Source organism: Salvelinus alpinus, chromosome 2, assembly GCF_045679555.1.
Source record: "Salvelinus alpinus chromosome 2, SLU_Salpinus.1, whole genome shotgun sequence".
NCBI classification, from domain to species: Eukaryota; Metazoa; Chordata; class Actinopteri; order Salmoniformes; family Salmonidae; genus Salvelinus; species Salvelinus alpinus.
Window position 1 is genome coordinate 68,982,637 of NC_092087.1, and position 21,042 is coordinate 69,003,678.

Genomic DNA, 21,042 nt, shown 5'->3' on the forward strand with positions numbered 1-21,042 from the left:
GTCAATTTAAATAAATAAATTAGGCCCTAATCTATGGATTTCACATGACTGGGCATAGGCCCACCCACTGGGGAGCCAGGCCCAGCCAATCAGAATGAGTTTTTCCCCACAAAAGGGCTTTATCAAAGGCTGTCCTGGTGGCTGGTCTCAGACGATCCCACAGGTGAAGAAGTCAGATGTGGAGGTCCTGGGCTGGCGTGGTGACTCGTGGTCTGCGTTTGTGAGGCCGATTGGACGTACTGCCAAATTCTCTAAAACGACGTTGGAGGTGGCTTATGGTAGATACATTTACATTCAATTATCTGGCAACAGCTCTAGTGGACATTCCTGCAGTCAGCATGCCAATTACACACTCCTTCAACTTGAGACATCTGAGGTATTTTGTTGTGTGACAAAATTGCACATTTAAGAGTGGCTCTTTATTGTCCCCAGGACAAGGTGCACCAGTGTAATGATCATGCTGTTTAATCAGCTTCTTGAAATGCCACACCTGTCAGGTGGATAGATTATCTCGGCAAAGGAGAAATGCTCACTAACAGGAATGTAAATACATTTCAGCACAAAATTGGAGAGAAATATGCTTTTTGTGCGTATGGAAAATGTCTGGGATCTTTAATTTCAACTCATGAAACATGGGACCAACACTTTACATGTTGCTCTAATATTTTTGTTCAGTACACTGTACATGTCTCTCTGTTGTGTTTCAATACTGTAATGTGAAGCAGTGACAACCATAAGGGTGAGTGTTATACGCTGTTATAACTCTAAAACACACTATTATCATGGACATAACAAATTGATACCCCCATACAAACCAATGAGACATTTTGACAAAACTGGTTTTATTCCACATTGCTTTTTACATGCTTGTCTTCTTCATTGGTCCTTTTTCCATGAGCTGGTTTCCTGTAAAAGGTTGCTGTAATGAGTGATCAAGATGACACCGGATCAAAACCTGTCAGCAGCATCAATATCAACAGTGCACAAACAGCTTAATGTTGGTGTTTATCACTAATGTCTAATGTAGGAAAAAGGGCACAATTGTATTATGACTGAATAGTGTTCTGGAGCAACTGTGATGCCTTTTTGATTGTGTATGTATTAAAAGGATTAATTTGACATTGACTGACAGTTTAGTAGCCTATAATACTGAACAGTCTCTCACCCCAAAGTGCTCCCAGCCCCTGATCTCTGAGTAGAGTGTGTCTCTTGGACAGGAGGTGTCCACCAGCTGCCGGTGCCCGTGGAGGGTGAAGTTGGCCTGCAGGCACCCGGCATCCACTGCACACTTGGCCAGGTGTTGGCGCACCAGATCCAGGGCATGGCGTGAGGGCAGAGAGGAGCAGTAGTTGCCAATGAAGGCCACGTCGTAGCCATAAGAGTTCTGCCCCCTGGTGTGGGTGCCAAGGTGATGCCAGCCGCGCCCCTCGTAGATGTACCCGTCAGAACCCACCACAAAGCTGAGGGGAACATACATTTAGGTGTTGGAGTGATAAAACAAATTGCATTATCTCACAACCCTGATTCCTGTTATAGCATCTTGTCATTTTATATTGCACAGTTGTACTGTGTAATAAATATCATGTCAAGATTTGCTTTAATATGACTGCTTCAGTAATTGTAGGCTGACACAGCACACTTGTCTCCATTTATGAAGCTTAGTATAAAGGGTTTGTTAATATCTGCGAACGGATGAGGGGGTCAAAGGTCACCTATATCCGATGTCGGTCCAGCCGCGGTCTTCTTGGTGGAAGCGCTGCATGGCCCTCATGCTCCTGGAGCACTGCTAGAAGGAGTGACAGGTCCTGTCTGGCTGGAAGATTTGGTGGATATACAGGAAGGGGAGAGGCAGGGCAAGAGGGAAGGGAGACCCTCGGTAGGGTGCCGCCCCCCACTGACACCGTGGGATGATGGGAGGGCAGTCTGGAGAAGAGAGGTTGAACCAGAGTAGAACAGGTTCAATTACTCTTCATATTTACAGACCAATTTTCTGTAGACTTCAAATGAATGGCCATTTATCACCTACAATTTCATAATTACAGGGGTAAATGATTCTCTCACCCTGAGACTCACCCCAGTATCTGTGGACAAATTCCAGCATTCCGTTTCTCAATGCTTTTTTTCACCCCTGTATCCTTGGCTATCCACTGAGTGTCCTCCAGCCTCCACACCAGGTATAGGGTCTCCATCACCTGCCTCTGGTTGTCCAAGGTGCCCAGCAGGGCTTGGGCAATCTCTCGACGCTTGGGCCCGATGTGGCTGGATACAACCCCCAGGTCTTGCCCCTCCAGGACATGGTTGTAGTAACCCTTCAGCACTTCGCTGAGTTTACCAGGCTGTTCAGAGGGGGCCAGGGTGGCAAGATCTATGCTCAAGATGGACCCATCCATTCCCCCGTTGACGAGGGCATCGGTGGCCAGGGTGGGCACCCGCGACATCTGGAACACTCTGGGGTGGGTCACGTTGTCCAATCAGCCGTCTGACTCCAGACGCTGAGCAGGTGGAAAGTCCTGGAGGCTAAGGAACGACAACCCTAGGTTTTTGGTCAAAGTGAGGGGCAACATGCCCAGAGGAGGGGCCCTCCAGCTTAGCTTTCAGACCCACCTCAATGCCTAGAAGCATGGGAGCGATGGCCACTGTGGTGCCATCTTGGGTCAGAACGACCCCTCTCTCCTCACCATGGTCCGTCTCAAAATGGTGGATGGCTTTGTCGAATATGCCAAAGAGAGTGGTGCTGAACACAGAGGTGTGGGTGTGGATGATGTTGTTGGAGGCCCCCTGGAAGTGCAGGGTGAGTGGGTCCTCGTGTCTTGCCGTCCTGCGTAGCCTCCTCATTGAGACATCTGATCTGATGCTATGATAATAATGGGAAGCTGAGACATCCATTTCACAACTCTGTCTAGAGGCCTGTCCCATTCACCAGTTCTGTCAACTATTTGGATCAAACCTGAAATTGATACATTAACGACAGCAATATGTAGAATTTTTATTGAATGACATTTAATAGAACATCATCACCATCTGTGGGTCGTCTGACACAGATACATGTGGTTGTTTGTGTTCAGTGGCTTTTGGGCTCAGTTTCCTGTCTAAACCAGCAGCACTTCCTGCCATGTGTGTTTCATGAGATTGTGACCGTGAGTTTGAATTGGACCGGCAGCCAAGAATTCTGATCCAACACCATTGGATAGGTGAAAACAGGGTTCCACAATACAGTTCTCTCTGATCAGTGCCATACCAGGGAACCATTTTCCAAGTACTCTCCTTTGAGTTGTGGATTCTCTTTTGAAATGTCTCCTTATGCAACCTAAAACTGACTTAGTTAGAAGACATACTAGCAACTTCCAATAGCTTTGTCAAAGCCCCACCACTACAACCATCATTTATCTAAACCTTTACTCAGAAACACTGGAGGGCACAATTACACCAATATAACTGAACTGTCATCAGGAGATACAATTGAACATACTGTAACACCTATTTTAAAGTCCCTGTGTTGGTTGCCTGTAGATTAATAATGGATTTCAAAAGCACTACGTGGCCCTGCACCTGAATACATGTCTGACATGCTTTTAAGATACTGTATGTGCCCGGTCGGTCCCTCAGATCCTCTGGCACAGGTCTTTTAGTTGTTCCAAAGGTGAGAACCAAAACGTTTGGTGGGGCTGCCTTCAGCCACTATTGTCCTGGCCTTTGGAACAGCCTGCCGGAGGATCTGAGGGCCTCAGAATCTGTAGACATTTTGAAGAGCTACTTTTTAGCCGTGCTTTTGCTTAGTCCTACTATCTATTTTATCCCATTGTATTGATCTTATTTATTTTCATTTATTTTAGTGCATTAGTCTCTCATGTCCACTGTGGTTGTTTTACTATTTTTTTATTCTAACCTTTTATTATTTTATTTTCTATGCACTTTGAAATGCATCATCTGTAAGAAATGTGCTATGCAAATAAAGTTGTGATTTGGTTTTGATGAGGAAAATAGCCCACAGTAGAGCCATTCAACCACAAACTTACATTAATATGCAAAGTGTCTCAAATGATTTCATACATACTTACTAGTGTGTAATGCAGTAATACTGTGATTAATGCATACTTAAGTACTTCTCAAACAGCTTAATAGTCTGGATAATTAATTAGTAAGTGTTCTTTAAAGCATTCTTCATACCATAGTGAGTTATATGAAAAACACTAATGAAAACAGTTTTTTTGTTGTGGTTCAGATCCCCTTTATTTTTATTATTACAAATAGGCAGTTGGAAGGAAAGGGGGAGATGGTGGAGAAAGTTTGGCCCAGAGTTGTGTGTGCTTGAGTCACTCCTCTTTGGGGAGGCTGTTGGTGCATGTGAAGAACTTCCACACACGTCGGAAGAATCGTAGAACGCCATTTTTCTTCTGCTTCTTTGTGTCACTGCGCACCACTTCCGCTGCGTTCGACACCTCGGGCACTCCGCTGCACACCTCAGGAAGGCTCTCGTTGGATGCAAAATAGGACTGAACAGACAATGCAGAGCAGTGAAAGAGTAAGAACAACACATATGTCCTTTAGCTGTTTCACACAACATACCACAGACATCCAAAGTCAAAGATTATAGTAGCTCATTTATAATATTGTCCAGTTTCAGACAACCCTGATGCACCCCACTTAGAAAGACAGTTGACCTTTCATTCACGAAACAGGCTTCTTGTTCCTTACCTTTGGGAGTCTTGCAATCATATCATTGAAGTCTTTGGTCAGCTGATCTTCCCAGCCCTCCTTCAGCCACCCTTTGGATCTCACCACCTTGCTGAGGACATTTTCAGTGTCCCGAAGGTCTTCAGCAGCCTCTGTCTTTGTATCACTGGACACCTCTCCCACTGCGTTTGGTGCCTCAGGCACCTCACTGAACACCTCAGGACATCCCCTGCACACCTCAGGATCTCCACTATACACTTCAGGCATTTCACTGCATACCTCTGGATCTCCACTGAACACCTCAGGCACTCTAATACACACCTCAGGACGGCTCTCAGTGGATAAGAGCACCGCCTTGCTTAGGCCATTTCCAGTGTTCAGAAGATTTCCAGTAGCCTCTATCTTCATTGTGTCACTGCACACCTCTTCCACTGCGTTTGACGCCTCAGGACCTCTGCTGCACACCTCAGGAAGGCTCTCGGTGGATCCGAAATAGGACTAAACAGACAGTGCAGTAATGAAAGAGTAAGGAAAACACATTTGTCATTTAAAAAAAAAACTAGGTCAAAGATTATAGTAATTTATAATATTGTCCAGTTTGAGACAACCCTGATACACCCCACTTACAAAGACGATTGACCTTTCATTTACAAAACAGGATTCTTGTTCCTTACCTTTGGGAGTTTTGCAATCATATCATTGAAGTCTCTGGTCAGCTGATCTTCCCAGTCCTGCTTCATCCCCCCTTTGGGGTTCACCACCTTGCTGAGGACTTTTCCAGTGTCCAGAAGGTCTTCAGCAGCCTCTGTCGTCTTTGTGTCACTGGACACCTCTTCTACTGCGTTTGACACCTCAGGCACTCCACTGCACACCATAGGCACTCCACTGCAACCCCCAGGCACTCCACTGCAACCCCCAGGCACTCCACTGCACACCTCAGGACCGCTGCACAGCTCAGCCTCTCCATTGCACACCTCAGGATGGCTCTGGGTGGATAGCTGCACCACCTTACTCAGGACATTTCCAGTGTCCAGAAGGTCGTCAGCAGCTTCTGTCGTCTTTGTGTCACTGGACACCTCTCCCACTGCATTTAACACCTCAGGCACTCCACTGCACACCTCAGGACCTCTGCTACACATCTCAGGAAGGCTCTCAGTGGATCCGAAATAGGACTAAGCAGACAATGCAGAGCAATGAAAGAGTAAGAACAAAACGGATATCTGTCCTGTTTCACAAAACATACCACAGACATCCAAAGCCAAAGATTATAGCAGCTTATTTGTATTATTGTCCCGTTTGAGACATCTCTGATACACCCAACTTTCAAAGACATTTGACCTTTCATTTACGAAACAGGCTTCTTGGTCCTTACCTTTGGTAGTTCCGTAATCATATCATAGATTGTTGGGGTTAGCTGATCTTTGCAGCTCTCCTTCAGACACCCTTTGGGCTTCACCACCTTGCTGAGGACCTTTCCATCTCCAGCAGCCTCTTTCTCCACACTGACCAGGGCCAGCGGCTCAGCCTGAACATCCACCACATTGTTATTAGAAGACTCCTCTGAAGCCTCCTCATTGGTGTTGTCAATGTCAGCAGCCCCAGCGACACTGGCCGGGCACTTGGTCTTTGGACTTTTCTCTTCAATTAGAGTTTCCTTTGAAGAGGTCTCAGAATGTCCATACAGCTCAGTGAGCTGTAAATGGACAGAGACATACATAACTATCCTATAGCTACTTCACAAATACAACAAACCAAAGACATCCAAAGTTGATTGTAATATTGACCAACTTTGAACACCATATTATACACAGAAATGACAAAGATGCTTGACATTTTATTCAAAGAAACAATATTGTCATTGCAGATGGCTCTTATGTCTTACCTCAGTGGCCTGGCATGTCTCATCCTTTAGGTGCAAGAAGTTCAACTTCCAACACTCCTCTTTCAGAAGCTGGATGGCTCCGTTGGGCGCCGTGTCCACGGTGACATCGGACATCCTTAATTCATCCTGAACTCTCTGGCAACTGACCAGGAGAACTCTCTCTGTCTCCTGTAATTCCAGGCCCCTCTTTGCATCCCAAGTCTATGTAACAACATAATATGTAATTAACAGACCGTTGATGTATCAGGTGAGACTGGACACTGGTCCATCATTGAAATGATGGGAAAAATTACAACTGTTTCTCACTTTGGGTACAAAAATGAGCTAGCTGATATCTTAAGTGCTTTACAGTGGGTGTACTGTTTGCTCTACATAGTCCTCACCAATTCAGCTACACAGACCTTCCTCCATCTCTTCCATGTCTCTGTCTCACGCCTTCATGTGAATATGGAAATGTATCAGACTATGTCTGTCGACACTATCTATCAAACTATTGCTGTCATCTGATATATTTTGATACATTCGGGTTATCATTTACACTTGTCTAATGATGTGATCAACTCAAGTTACCTTGAAGTATAACGTTTTGTACAATTCAAAAATAGTCTGAGAACACTGCACTCACTCCAAGAAGACTCTTTTCCCTGCCAGGAGCCAGGCCTTCATTGGTCTCAGAGGGAGGTCCAGTGGGATCCTTCCCTGGGCTTTCAGTGTACAGAATTGCCTCTTGAGCATTTTCTGTAATAGATTCTTCAATTAGTGACTTAACCAGTTAGAATGTGGCAAGCAGAGAGTGATATGAATTGGTTCATGGCACAAACTAACGGCTCCTCCATGGAGAATGATGAGGCCTTTTTTGATTATTTGTTTTTGTTGGCCAAAGCTCTGCAGAAAGAGCAAGGGTTACTGAGCACAGAACCCAAGACCAGATGTCTACAGCAGTACATCTGTCTTTTTCAAATTAATGCTGGAAAAAGTGATCTAAATGGGAAGAATATACATTATACCTTACATAGAACAACAACATGCAATATAAACAATGGAAGTGCAGATGAGATTAATGAGACCTTAATTATGATGAGGAAGTCATCTTAGATGATCGATAATTTGGTTGTATAGCTAACAGATTCGATATGATCCAAGTAACGTGTTTTTCGAAAATGTCGAATGCGTGCAATATCGGCCCTTCTCATTATGGGAAGACCTACTTACCTTACTGAGAATAGGAAAAATATAAGATTTTTTGATTGACTTGAATGAAGAATTCGCGTTTGCTATCGATTTACTGTAGGTTGGTTGTGATTGTGAATAAATTAACCTCTGAGTAATACACATAGAATTTGGAATTCAAATGTATGTTATTGGACATTGTGACGAGCATGGAATTCTAATATAGATTCTATTTCTATGGTGACACGTTCCTTATTGCGCACAGCGTCGTACATTTCTGAGCACATTTATTTATCCTGTTGTATCATTTGCCCCTGGCCAATCCTATTTCTTCCTAATGAATACAGATCATGTAACATTTTTACTCGATGTCACTGGAAAAAACGTAATTTATGATGGTTTATTGGCATTGGCAATTGGCATACAAAAGGGTTAGAGAAATATATAAAACATGCAATACAATATTAAAATGTGTTGGTTTAAAAATCGCTTCAAAATTGAAGACAACAGGCTAGTTAAAGTAGGCTATATGGAATGAATTACAGAATCAATCAATACGATTTACAGTATGCTTAGGTATCAAGTGGTTAGTGGTGTAAATTTAACATTATACTGTACTTTTAATACATTGAAAGTGTATGAAAATAGCAAAATCAGTGTTGATTGAACAAAAATGCCATGATTGTTAATCCTTGCTGATGAAGCAAATAAATATGACAAAACTTTACAAAATACAAAATGGATAAGAATATTTGGATGATTCAGAATCCATTGAAGAGCTTGAACGATTCATTGACGAGAGATACTTACGAACTCAAAGAAACATGTCGCTGGTTTCGGAGGATTCAAGCATTGTTAAGGACAACCAACCCAATCAACAAAACAAACCAAAACCAAGTTGGCCAATAGGTATCAACGATGGAACCAAACCATCCCCTAGTAAGAGGGCGCGCGTGTGGCGAGTGGGGAGAGGTTTACTGATATGGATGTTGACTTGTTAAAATCCATCAATGAAAGGCTTGCCAAACTTGATATCTTGGATATATTACGAGAGGACATTAATGTATTATGTGCTAGTCTAGAATTCATTCAACGTCAGATTGATGATCTAAGGAAAGAGAACACGGCGCTGAAAGGTACTGTAGACTCTATTCATGGCAAGGTGGAGGTGGTGCAAAGGGAGAACAAACATCTTAAAGAAACCTTGCTTGATGTACAGTGTCGATCAATGCGGGACAATCTAATATTTTCAGGGATACCGGAGAATGAGGACATAGTCCGAGACTTTATGTCAACTCAACTAAAACTGCCCACTGATGTTGTGCGTAATGTCACTTTCTCCAGAGTCCATAGAATAGGTAGGGCCTCTGGAAATAGGCCACGGGCTATTTTTGCATGTTTTGACAAATTTAAGCAAAAGGGAATGACGAAGAACATGGGCAGAGAACTCAGAAACACTGATTTTGGAATGAATGATCACTTTCCCACCGAGATCAATGAAAGGAGAAGAAAAAATCCCATGACCGAAACGCATTTAGATGCGTCTGTAAATGATGGGCAAATGAACATTCATGGATATAGTCTACTGAGAAGGGATATGAATAGGAATGGTGGGGGTGTAGCACTGTATATTCAGAATCATATACATTTTAAGAGGAGGGATGACCTTAATGTATGTCAAGTAGAAGCACTATGGGCTCAAGTACATCTGCCTCACCAGGCAGCCATATTGGTGGGATGTGTGTATAGACCTCCTTGCTCCAAGGTGTCCTATTTGGATGACTTATGTACTGGGTTTGACCAGGCCACAGATAGCAACAGAGATGTATTTATCTTGGGTGATTTTAATATAAATTGGAAGGATCACAATAATTTGAATAGAACAAAATTGATGAGATATGCCGAGAATTGTGGTTTGAAACAAATGGTTAATGATACTCAATTAAGTTGGGTCATCGTTCAGACACATGCATTGATCTGATTTTCTGTAATTTACCATTGCAATGCTTAAAAGCCAGAGCAATGCCAGTGGGCTGGACAGACCATAATATTGTGGTCATAACCATGAACACTAAGGTTCCAAAGAATGAAGGGATGAACTAAATCACGCTACAGAATGTTTTATTGATTTGCTCACTGAGGTAATGGACCATCATGCTCCTATAAGAAAGAGTACAGTTGGTGCTCGTCCATCTCCATGGATTGATGATGAACTGGGTGAGGTCAAATTTAGAAATTTAGAAATTGATGAACAGAATTATAGAACATTACGTAATTATGCAGTTAAATTGAATCGAAAGAAAAAAAAGTTATTTTACAACAATGCTTTAATTGATTGTAAAAATGATTCTAAAAAGGTATGGAACACAGTTAAGGGCTTACTTGGTACATTTATCTCATCATGCCCATCTAGTGTGGAGGTTGACGGGAAAATAATAAGAAAACCAGTTGATATTGCCAATCATTTTGCAGATTTTTTTACAAAGAAAATGTATTTACTGAGCAACAATGTAAACATACATTCTTCCAAACAAGCTATTGTCCAACGGATTGATGATCATATTATGAGCAACAAGACCTGCTCTTTTAGTCTGCAAACGGTGTCAGTGGAGGAGGTGTTAAATCTATTGAAGTCATTACCTGACGGTAAATCTACAGGTTATGGTCTTATGGACAATTTTTTGCTTCGCTGTGCTGCTCCCCAGATTGCAGTTCCACTGAGATACATATTTAATTGGTCACTGGAAAAGGGGATGTTTGCAAATGTATGGAAGCGTGCGAAACTGTGTCCTATTTTGAAAGACAGCAAAGAACCCATTACTCCTGCCAATAGTCGACCAATTAGTCTACTCCCTACACTCAGTAAGATATTGGAGGGTATTGTGAGTAGACAAATATGGGAGTACATGGAAAATAATGATCTGATTACAGCCAATCAGCATGCTTGTCGCAAAAACCATTCCACTACCACTGCATTGGTTTGCATGACTGACCAGTGGCTCAATGCTATGGATAATGGCAAGTTTGTGGGTGTACTATTTTTAGATTTCAGAGCTGCATTTGACTTAGTGGATCATGAAATAATTTTGACAAAATTTAAGCATTATGGTTTTAAGAAGGTAGCATTGAATTGGGTACACTCAAATCTAACTGACAGGAAACAGTCCACCTATATCATTGGTTCATTTTCTTCCCCTCATGTGTTAACTTGTTTGGGATAGGGGGCATCATTTTCACGTTTGGGTGAAAAGCGTGCCCAGAGTAAACTGCCTGCTACTCAGTCCCAGTTGCTAATATATGCATATTATTAGTAGATTTGGATAGAAAACACTCTGAAGTTTCTAAAACTGTTTGAATGATGTCTGTGAGTATAACAGAACTCATATGGCAGGCGAAAACCTGAGAAATATCCAACCAGGAAGTGGGAAATCTGAGGTTTGTAGTTTTTCAACTCTTGGCCTATCGAATACACAGTGTCTATGGGGTCATATTGCACTTCCTAAGGCTTCCACTAGATGTCAACAGTCTTTAGAACCTTGTTTGATGCTTCTACTGTGAAGTGGGGGCGAATGAGAGGGGATTGAGTAAGGTCTCTCCCAGAGTGCCATGAGTTGACCATGCGTGTTCACGTGAGAGTTAGCTTGAGTTCCATTGCATTTCTGAAGACAAAGGAATTCTCCGGTTGGAAAATTATTGAAGATTTATGTTAAAAACATCCTAAAGATTGATTCTATACTTCGTTTGACATGTTTCTACGGACTGTAATGGAACTTTTTGACTTTTCGTCTGCTCCTAGTGATCGCGCGTCATGAATTTGGAATACTGGGCTAAATGCGCAAACAAAAGGAGGTATTTGGACATAAAGATGAACTTTATCGAACAAATCAAACATTTATTGTGGAACTGGGATTCCTGGGAGTGCATTCTGATGAAGATCATCAAAGGTAAGTGAATATTTATAATGCTATTTCTGACTTCTGTTGACTCCAACATGGCGGATATCTGTTTGGCTTGATTTGTTGTCTGAGCGCCGTACTCAGATTATTGCATGGTTTGCTTTTCCGTAAATTAACTTAGCATACCAGAAACCTTCAATATTGAGGCAGACCACGGGGTTTGGTCAAGATGTTTACCCAGATCAGACACGGACAGAGAAGGATTAGCTCAGATTCAAGGGTGTTTATTTAAATAATAGATCAAAAAGAAAAGGATAGGTCTCCCCCATGAGACCCTCTCCGGGATGCCGTCTTTGGGGTTCCGGATCTGGCTGTATCCTGTCGGGCACAAAACTGAACTCCGTCTTGTTACCTCTGCAACCGTCAAATATATATATTACATTGGTACCCCAGGTAATCTTAGGTTTTATTACATACAGTCGGGAGGAACTACTGGATATAAGAGCAACATCATCTCGCCATAATTTCCGACCAGGAATACGACTTTCCCGAAGCGGTTCCTGTGTTTTGCCCACCACCCGGGACAATTGATCGGATCCCAGCCGGTGAACCAATACAACGACGCCGTAAAAGGGGCAGACGAAGCGGTCTTCTGGTCAGGCTCCGGAGACGGGCACATCGCGCACCGCTCCCGAGCATACTACTCGCCAATGTCCAGTCTCTTGACAACAAGGTTGATGAAATCTGAGCATGGGTAGCATTCCAGAGAGACATCAGAGACTGTAACGTTCTTTGCTTCACGGAAACATGGCTCACTCGAGACATGCTATCGGAGTCGGTACAGCCAGCTGGTTTCTTCACGCATCGCGCGGACTGAAACAAACATCTTTCTGGTAAGAAAAGGGGCGGGGGGGGGGGGGGGGGTATGCCTTATGATTAACGAGACGTGGTGTGATCATAACAACATACAGGAACTCAAGTCCTTCTGTTCAACTGACTTAGAATTCCTCACAATCAAATGTCGACCGCATCATCTACCAAGAGAATTCTCTTAGATTATAATCACAGCCGCATATATTGCCCCCCAAGCAGACACATCGATGGCCCTGAACAAAATGTATTTGACTCTATGTAAACTGGAAACCACATATCCTGAGGCTGCATTCATTGTAGCTGGGGATTTTAACAAGGCTAATCTGAAAACAGGACTCCCTAAATTCTATCAGCATATCGATTGTGCTACCAGGGCTGGTAAAACCCTGGATCATTGTTATTCTAACTTCCGCGACGCTTTTAAGGCCCTCCTTTCGGAAAAGCTGACCACGACTCCATTTTGTTGCTTCCAGCCTATAGACAGAAACTAAAACAGGAAGCTGGTCTGTTCAACGCTGGTCCGACTAATCTGATTTGACGCTTCAAGATTGCTTCGATCACGTGGATTGGGATATGTTCCGCATTGCGTCAAACAACAACATTGACGAATACGCTGATTCGGTGAGCGAGTTCATTAGCAAGTGCATTGGCAATGTCGTACCCACAGCAACTATTAAAACATTCCCCAACCAGAAACAGTGGATTAATGGCAGCATTCGCGCGAAACTGAAAGCACGAACCACTGCTTTTAACCAGGGCAAGGTGACCGGAAACATGACCGAATAGAAAAAGTGTAGCTATTCCCTCCAAGGCAATCAAACAAGCTAAGCGTCAGTATAGAGACAAAGTAGAGTCGCAAATCATCGGCTCAGACACAAGAGGTATGTGGTAGGGTCTACAGTCAATCACGGATTACAAAAAGAAAACCAGCCCCGTCGCAGACCAGGATGTCTTGCTCCCAGACAGACTAAACAACTTCTTTGCTCGCTTTGAGGACAATACAGTGCCACTGACACGGCCCGCTACCAAAACCTGCGGACTCTCCTTCACTGCAGCCGATGTGAGTAAAACATTTAAACGTGTTAACCCTCACAAGGCTGCAGGCCCAGACGGCATCGCCAGCCGCATCCTCAGAGCAAGCGCAGACCAGCTGGCTGGTGTGTTTACGGACATATTCAATCAATCCTTATCCCAGTCTGCTGTTCCCACATGCTTCAAGAGGGCCACCATTGTTCCTGTTCCCAAGAAAGCTAAGGTAACTGAGCTAAACGACTACTGCCCCGTAGCACTCACTTCCGTCATCATGAAGTGCTTTGAGAGACTAGTCAAGGACCACATCACCTCCACCCTACCTGACACCCTAGACCCACTCCAATTTGCTTACCGCCCCAATAGGTCCACAGACGACGCAATCGCAACCACACTGCACACTGCCCTAACCCATCTGGGCAAGAGGAATACCTATGTGAGAATGCTGTTCATCGACTACAGCTCAGCATTTAACACCATAGTACCCTCCAAACTCGTCATCAAGCTCCCCGCCATGTGCAACTGGGTACTGGACTTCCTGACGGGCCGCCCCCAGGTGGTGAGGGTAGGTAACAACATCTCCACCCCGCTGATCCTCAACACTGGGGCCCCACAAGGGTGCGTTCTGAGCCATCTCCTGTAATCCCTGTTCACCCACGACTGCGTGGCCATGCACGCCTCCAACTCAATCATCAAGTTTGCAGACGACACTACAGTGGTAGGCTTGATTACCAACAACGACGAGACGGCCTACAGGGAGGAGGTGAGGGCCCTCGGAGTGTGGTGTCAGGAAAATAACCTCACACACAACGTCAACAAATTAAAGAAGATGATCGTGGACTTCAGGAAACAGCAGAGGGAGCACCCCCCTATCCACACCGACGGGACAGTAGTGGAGAGGGTAGAAAGTTTTCAGTTCCTCGGCGTACACATCACAGACAAACTGAATTGGTCCACCCACACAGACAGCGTGGTGAAGAAGGCGCAACAGCGCCTCTTCAACCTCAGGAGGCTGAAGAAATTTGGCTTGTCACCAAAAGCACTCACAAACTTTTACAGATGCACAATCGAGAGCATCCTGTCGGACTGTATCACCGCCTGGTATGGCAACTGCTCTGCCCACAACAGTAAGGCTCTCCAGAGGGTAGTGAGGTCTGCACAACGCATCACCGGGGGCAAACTACCTGCCCTCCAGGACACCTACACCACCCGATGTCACAGGAAGGCCATAAAGATCATCAAGGACAACAACCACCCGAGCCACTGCCTGTTCACCCCGCTATCATCCAGAAGGCGAGGTCAGTACAGGTGCATCAAAGCTGGGACGGAGACTGAAAACAGCTCTCTCAAGGCCATCAGACTGTTAAACAGCCACCACTAACATTGAGTGGCTTCTGCCATACATGTAAAAAATGTATCACTAGCCACTTTAAACAATGCCACTTAATATGTTTACATACCCTACATTACGCATCTCATATGTATATACTGTACTCTATACCATCTACTGCATCTTGCCATCTTTATGTAATACATGTATCACTAGCCACTTTAAACAATGCCACTTAATATAATGTTTACATACCCTACATTACTCATCTCATATGTATATACTGTACTTGATACCATCTACTGCATCTTGCCTATGCCGTTCTGTACCATCACTCATTTATATATCTTTATGTACATATTCTTCATCCCTTTACACTTGTGTGTATAAGGTAGCTGTTGTGAAATTGTTAGGTTAGATTGCTCGTTGGTTACTAATGCATTGTCAGAACAAGAAGCACAAGCATTTCGCTACCCTCGCATTAACATCTGCTAACCATGTGACAAATACATTTGATTTGATATGATATGATATAACACGGGAATCCTTTCTTCCCCCTCCCTTCCTGTATACTGCCCTTCTGGCAGCTTTATGGGCCTCGCACAGCTGGTGAGCAATCCGCCCTTGATTACTCACCAGCTTCCAATCAGCCCCCAATTAGTCCTGGCACGTCCAGCAGATGGAGACATCGCTTCGTGATGTATACTCCATCTGTTACCAGGCCTCGAGGAGTCTCCCCCTGGTGGTTGACCTGCTGTACCTCACAATATATACATTTAAACATTTTAAAACCATTTAAATATAATACATAGAAATGTTGTGGGACTATAGTAGATGAAGAATCAATATAATCAATAATATATAAAAGGTTAGTTGATTAATTTTATCTCTATTTCTGGTTTTTGTGAAAGCTATCTTTCGCTGGAAAAATGGCTGTGCTTATTGTGGTTTTGTGGTGACCTAACATAATCGTTTATAGTGCTTTCGCTGAAAAGCCTATTTGAAATCGGACACTTTGGTGGGATTAACAACAAGATTACCTTTAAAATTATATATGACACATGAATGTCTGAGGAATTTTAATTATGAGATTTCTGTTTTTTGAATTTGGCGCCCTGCACTGTCACTGGCTGCTGTCATATCGATCCCGGTGACGGGATTGCAGCTATAAGAAGTTTAAAGTGGAGATATGGTTCTTCTGTTGCAGTCATGCAATGTTCTTGGTTGGTCATGACTCGACAAGATAAGTGGAAAAAAAATGCTTGTTTTATTTCATAATATACTACATTTAAAACAGCCAAGTTCTATTCACAACGGTATTGAGTTGGTAAGAGACAGACATTCCGTAAATACTAGGAATAGAGTGTCCACCATCTATGCGTTATCCAGACAGACAAGAAAAATAGGCAAAAAAACATTTCGATTTAGAGCAATAAAGAAATTGAATAAATTAACTTAGCAAACCAGAAACCTTCATTATTGAGGAAGACCACGGGGTTTGGTCAAGGTGTTTACCTAGATCAGACACGGACAGAGAAGGATTAGCTCAGTTTCAGGGGTGTTTTATTTAAATAACAGATCAAAAAGAAAAGGATAGGTCTCCCCCATGAGACCCTCTCCGGGATGCCGTCTTTGGGGTTCCGGATCTGGCTGTATCCTGTCGGGCACAAAACTGAACTCCGTCTTGTTACCTCTGCAACCGTCAAATATAACACGGGAGTCCTTTCTTCCCCCTCCCTTCCTGTATACTGCCCTTCTGGCAGCTTTATGGGCCTCACACAGCTGGTGAGCAATCCGCCCTTGATTACTCACCAGCTCCCAATCAGCCCCCAATTAGTCCTGGCTGGAGAGCCCGTCGAGACCTGGCACGTCCAGCAGATGGAGCCATCGCTTCGTGATGTATACTCCATCTGTTACCAGGCCTCGAGGAGTCTACCCATGGTGGTTGACTTGCTGTACGCCACAATATATACATTTAAACATTATTTTAAAACCGATTAAATATAATACATAGAAATGTTGTGGGACTATAGTAGATGAAGAATCAATATTTTTTAGATTGAGTATTTATTGGGTCATTATGTTAGTATATTATGTATGTTTGTATTATATGTGAAAATGTGTTTGTATTATAAATTGGATTTTAATGTTTAAGGACTCTTGGAAGATTAGTCCAAATGGGGACTAAAAGAGATCCAAATAAAATCAAATAAAATCAAATTAATATTAATTTACACACCTGTTAAACATTTCACTCTCACAACCTGGACAATATGTGTTTCATGAATTGGACAGATAGCCAAGATGTTTAAATCATTAGCCAAAACAATTTCAAAGTATTCCAATAGGCCCAACTGTCTCCCTACGCCACTAAAACTGATGTTATTTTTGTGTTAACGGCGATGTTTACAGTCATTTAATTGTAATTCACGTTTAATGAATTAACAAATTAACATTTTGATATAGGCTAAGAGTTATAAGTTCATATAAAGAAACCAGTCAATTTAAATAAATAAATTAGGCCCTAATCTATGGATTTCACATGACTGGGCATAGGCCCACCCACTGGGGAGCCAGGCCCAGCCAATCAGAATGAGTTTTTCCCCACAAAAGGGCTTTATCAAAGGCTGTCCTGGTGGCTGGTCTCAGACGATCCCACAGGTGAAGAAGTCAGATGTGGAGGTCCTGGGCTGGCGTGGTGACTCGTGGTCTGCGTTTGTGAGGCCGATTGGACGTACTGCCAAATTCTCTAAAACGACGTTGGAGGTGGCTTATGGTAGATACATTTACATTCAATTATCTGGCAACAGCTCTAGTGGACATTCCTGCAGTCAGCATGCCAATTACACACTCCCTCAACTTGAGACATCTGAGGTATTTTGTTGTGTGACAAAATTGCACATTTAAGAGTGGCTCTTTATTGTCCCCAGGACAAGGTGCACCAGTGTAATGATCATGCTGTTTAATCAGCTTCTTGAAATGCCACACCTGTCAGGTGGATAGATTATCTCGGCAAAGGAGAAATGCTCACTAATAGGAATGTAAATACATTTCAGCACAAAATTGGAGAGAAATATGTTTTTTGTGCGTATGGAAAATGTCTGGGATCTTTATTTTCAGCTCATGAAACATGGGACCAACACTTTACATGTTGCTCTAATATTTTTGTTCAGTACACTGTACATGTCTCTCTGTTGTGTTTCAATACTGTAATGTGAAGCAGTGACAACCATAAGGGTGAGTGTTATACGCTGTTATAACTCTAAAACACACTATTATCATGGACATAACAAATTGATACCCCCATACAAACCAATGAGACATTTTGACAAAACTGGTTTTATTCCACATTGCTTTTTACATGCTTGTCTTCTTCATTGGTCCTTTTTCCATGAGCTGGTTTCCTGTAAAAGGTTGCTGTAATGAGTGATCAAGATGACACCGGATCAAACCCTGTCAGCAGCATCAATATCAACAGTGCACAAACAGCTTAATGTTGGTGTTTATCACTAATGTCTAATGTAGGAAAAAGGGCACAATTGTATTATGACTGAATAGTGTTCTGGAGCAACTGTGATGCCTTTTTGATTGTGTATGTATTAAAAGGATTAATTTGACATTGACTGACAGTTTAGTAGCCTATAATACTGAACAGTCTCTCACCCCAAAGTGCTCCCAGCCCCTGATCTCTGAGTAGAGTGTGTCTCCTGGACAGGAGGTGTCCACCAGCTGCCGGTGCCCGTGGAGGGTGAAGTTGGCCTGCAGGCGCCCGGCATCCACTGCACACTTGGCCAGGTGTTGGCGCACCAGATCCAGGGCATGGCGTGAGGGCAGAGAGGAGCAGTAGTTGCCAATGAAGGCCACGTCGTAGCCATAAGAGTTCTGCCCCCTGGTGTGGGTGCCAAGGTGATGCCAGCCGCGCCCCTCGTAGATGTACCCGTCAGAACCCACCACAAAGCTGAGGGGAACATACATTTAGGTGTTGGAGTGATAAAACAAATTGCATTATCTCACAACCCTGATTCCTGTTATAGCATCTTGTCATTTTATATTGCACAGTTGTACTGTGTAATAAATATCATGTCAAGATTTGCTTTAATATGACTGCTTCAGTAATTGTAGGCTGACACAGCACACTTGTCTCCATTTATGAAGCTTAGTATAAAGGGTTTGTTAATATCTGCGAATGGATGAGGGGGTCAAAGGTCACCTATATCCGATGTCGGTCCAGCCGCGGTCTTCTTGGTGGAAGCGCTGCATGGCCCTCATGCTCCTGGAGCACTGCTAGAAGGAGTGACAGGTCCTGTCTGGCTGGAAGTTTTGGTGGATATACAGGAAGGGGAGAGGCAGGGCAAGAGGGAAGGGAGACCCTCGGTAGGGTGCCGCCCCCCACTGACACCGTGGGATGATGGGAGGACAGTCTGGAGAAGAGAGGTTGAACCAGAGTAGAACAGGTTCAATTACTCTTCATATTTACAGACCAATTTTCTGTAGACTTCAAATGAATGGACATTTATCACATACAATGTCATAATTACAGGGGTAAATGATTCCCTCTCTCTCACCCTGAGACTCACCCCAGTATCTGTGGACAAATTCCAGCATTCCGTTTCTCAATGCTTTTTCCACCCCTGTATCCTTGGCTCTCCACTGAGTGTCTTCCAGCCTCCACACCAGGTATAGGGTCTCCATCACCTGCCTCTGGTTGTCCAAGGTGCCCAGCAGGGCTTGGGCAATCTCTCGACGCTTGGGGCCGATGTGGCTGGATACAACCCCCAGGTCTTGCCCCTCCAGGACATGGTTGTAGTAACCCTTCAGCACTTCGCTGAGTTTACCAGGCTGTTCAGAGGGGGCCAGGGTGGCAAGATCTATGCTCAAGATGGACCCATCCATTCCCCCGTTGACGAGGGCATCGGTGGCCAGGGTGGGCACCCGCGACATCTGGAACACTCTGGGGTGGGTCACGTTGTCCAATCAGCCGTCTGACTCCAGACGCTGAGCAGGTGGAAAGTCCTGGAGGCTAAGGAACGACAACCCTAGGTTTTTGGTCAAAGTGAGGGGCAACATGCCCAGAGGAGGGGCCCTCCAGCTTAGCTTTCAGACCCACCTCAATGCCTAGAAGCATGGGAGCGATGGCCACTGTGGTGCCATCTTGGGTCAGAACGACCCCTCTCTCCTCACCATGGTCCGTCTCAAAATGGTGGATGGCTTTGTCGAATATGCCAAAGAGAGTGGTGCTGAACACAGAGGTGTGGGTGTGGATGATGTTGTTGGAGGCCCCCTGGAAGTGCAGGGTGAGTGGGTCCTCGTGTCTTGCCGTCCTGCGTAGCCTCCTCATTGAGACATCTGATCTGATGCTATGATAATAATGGGAAGCTGAGAGATCCATTTCACAACTCTGTCTAGAGGCCTGTCCCATTCACCAGTTCTGTCAACTATTTGGATCAAACCTGAAATTGATACATTAACAACAGCAATATGTAGAATTTTTATTGAATGACATTTAATAGAACATCATCACCATCTGTGGGTCGTCTGACACAGATACATGTGGTTGTTTGTGCTCAGTGGCTTTTGGGCTCAGTTTCCTGTCTAAACCAGCAGCACTTCCTGCCATGTGTGTTCCATGAGATTGTGACCGTGAGTTTGAATTGGACCGGCAGCCAAGAATTCTGATCCAACACCATTGGATAGGTGAAAACAGGGTTCCACAATACAGTTCTCTCTGATCAGTGCCATACCAGGGAACCATTTTCCAAGTACTCTCCTTTGAGTTGTGGATTCTCTTTTGAAATGTCTCCTTATGCAACCTAAAACTGACTTAGTTAGAAGACATACTAGCAACTTCCAATAGCTTTGTCAAAGCCCCACCACTACAACCATCATTTATCTAAACCTTTACTCAGAAACACTGGAGGGCACAATTACACCAATATAACTGAACTGTCATCAGGAGATACAATTGAACATACTGTAACACCTATTTTAAAGTCCCTGTGTTGGTTGCCTGTAGTTTAATAATGGATTTCAAAAGCACTACGTGGCCCTGCACCTGAATACATGTCTGACATGCTTTTAAGATACTGTATGTGCCCGGTCGGTCCCTCAGATCCTCTGGCACAGGTCTTTTAGTTGTTCCAAAGGTGAGAACCAAAACGTTTGGTGGGGCTGCCTTCAGCCACTATTGT

At 43.8% G+C, this 21,042-nt stretch overlaps 1 pseudogene; it reads right to left on the bottom strand.

Moving 5' to 3' along the window:
• Positions 1-859: 859 nt before the first annotated feature.
• Positions 860-20,192, bottom strand: LOC139541209 (uncharacterized; annotated as a pseudogene).
• Between the last annotated feature and the right edge of the window lie 850 nt (positions 20,193-21,042).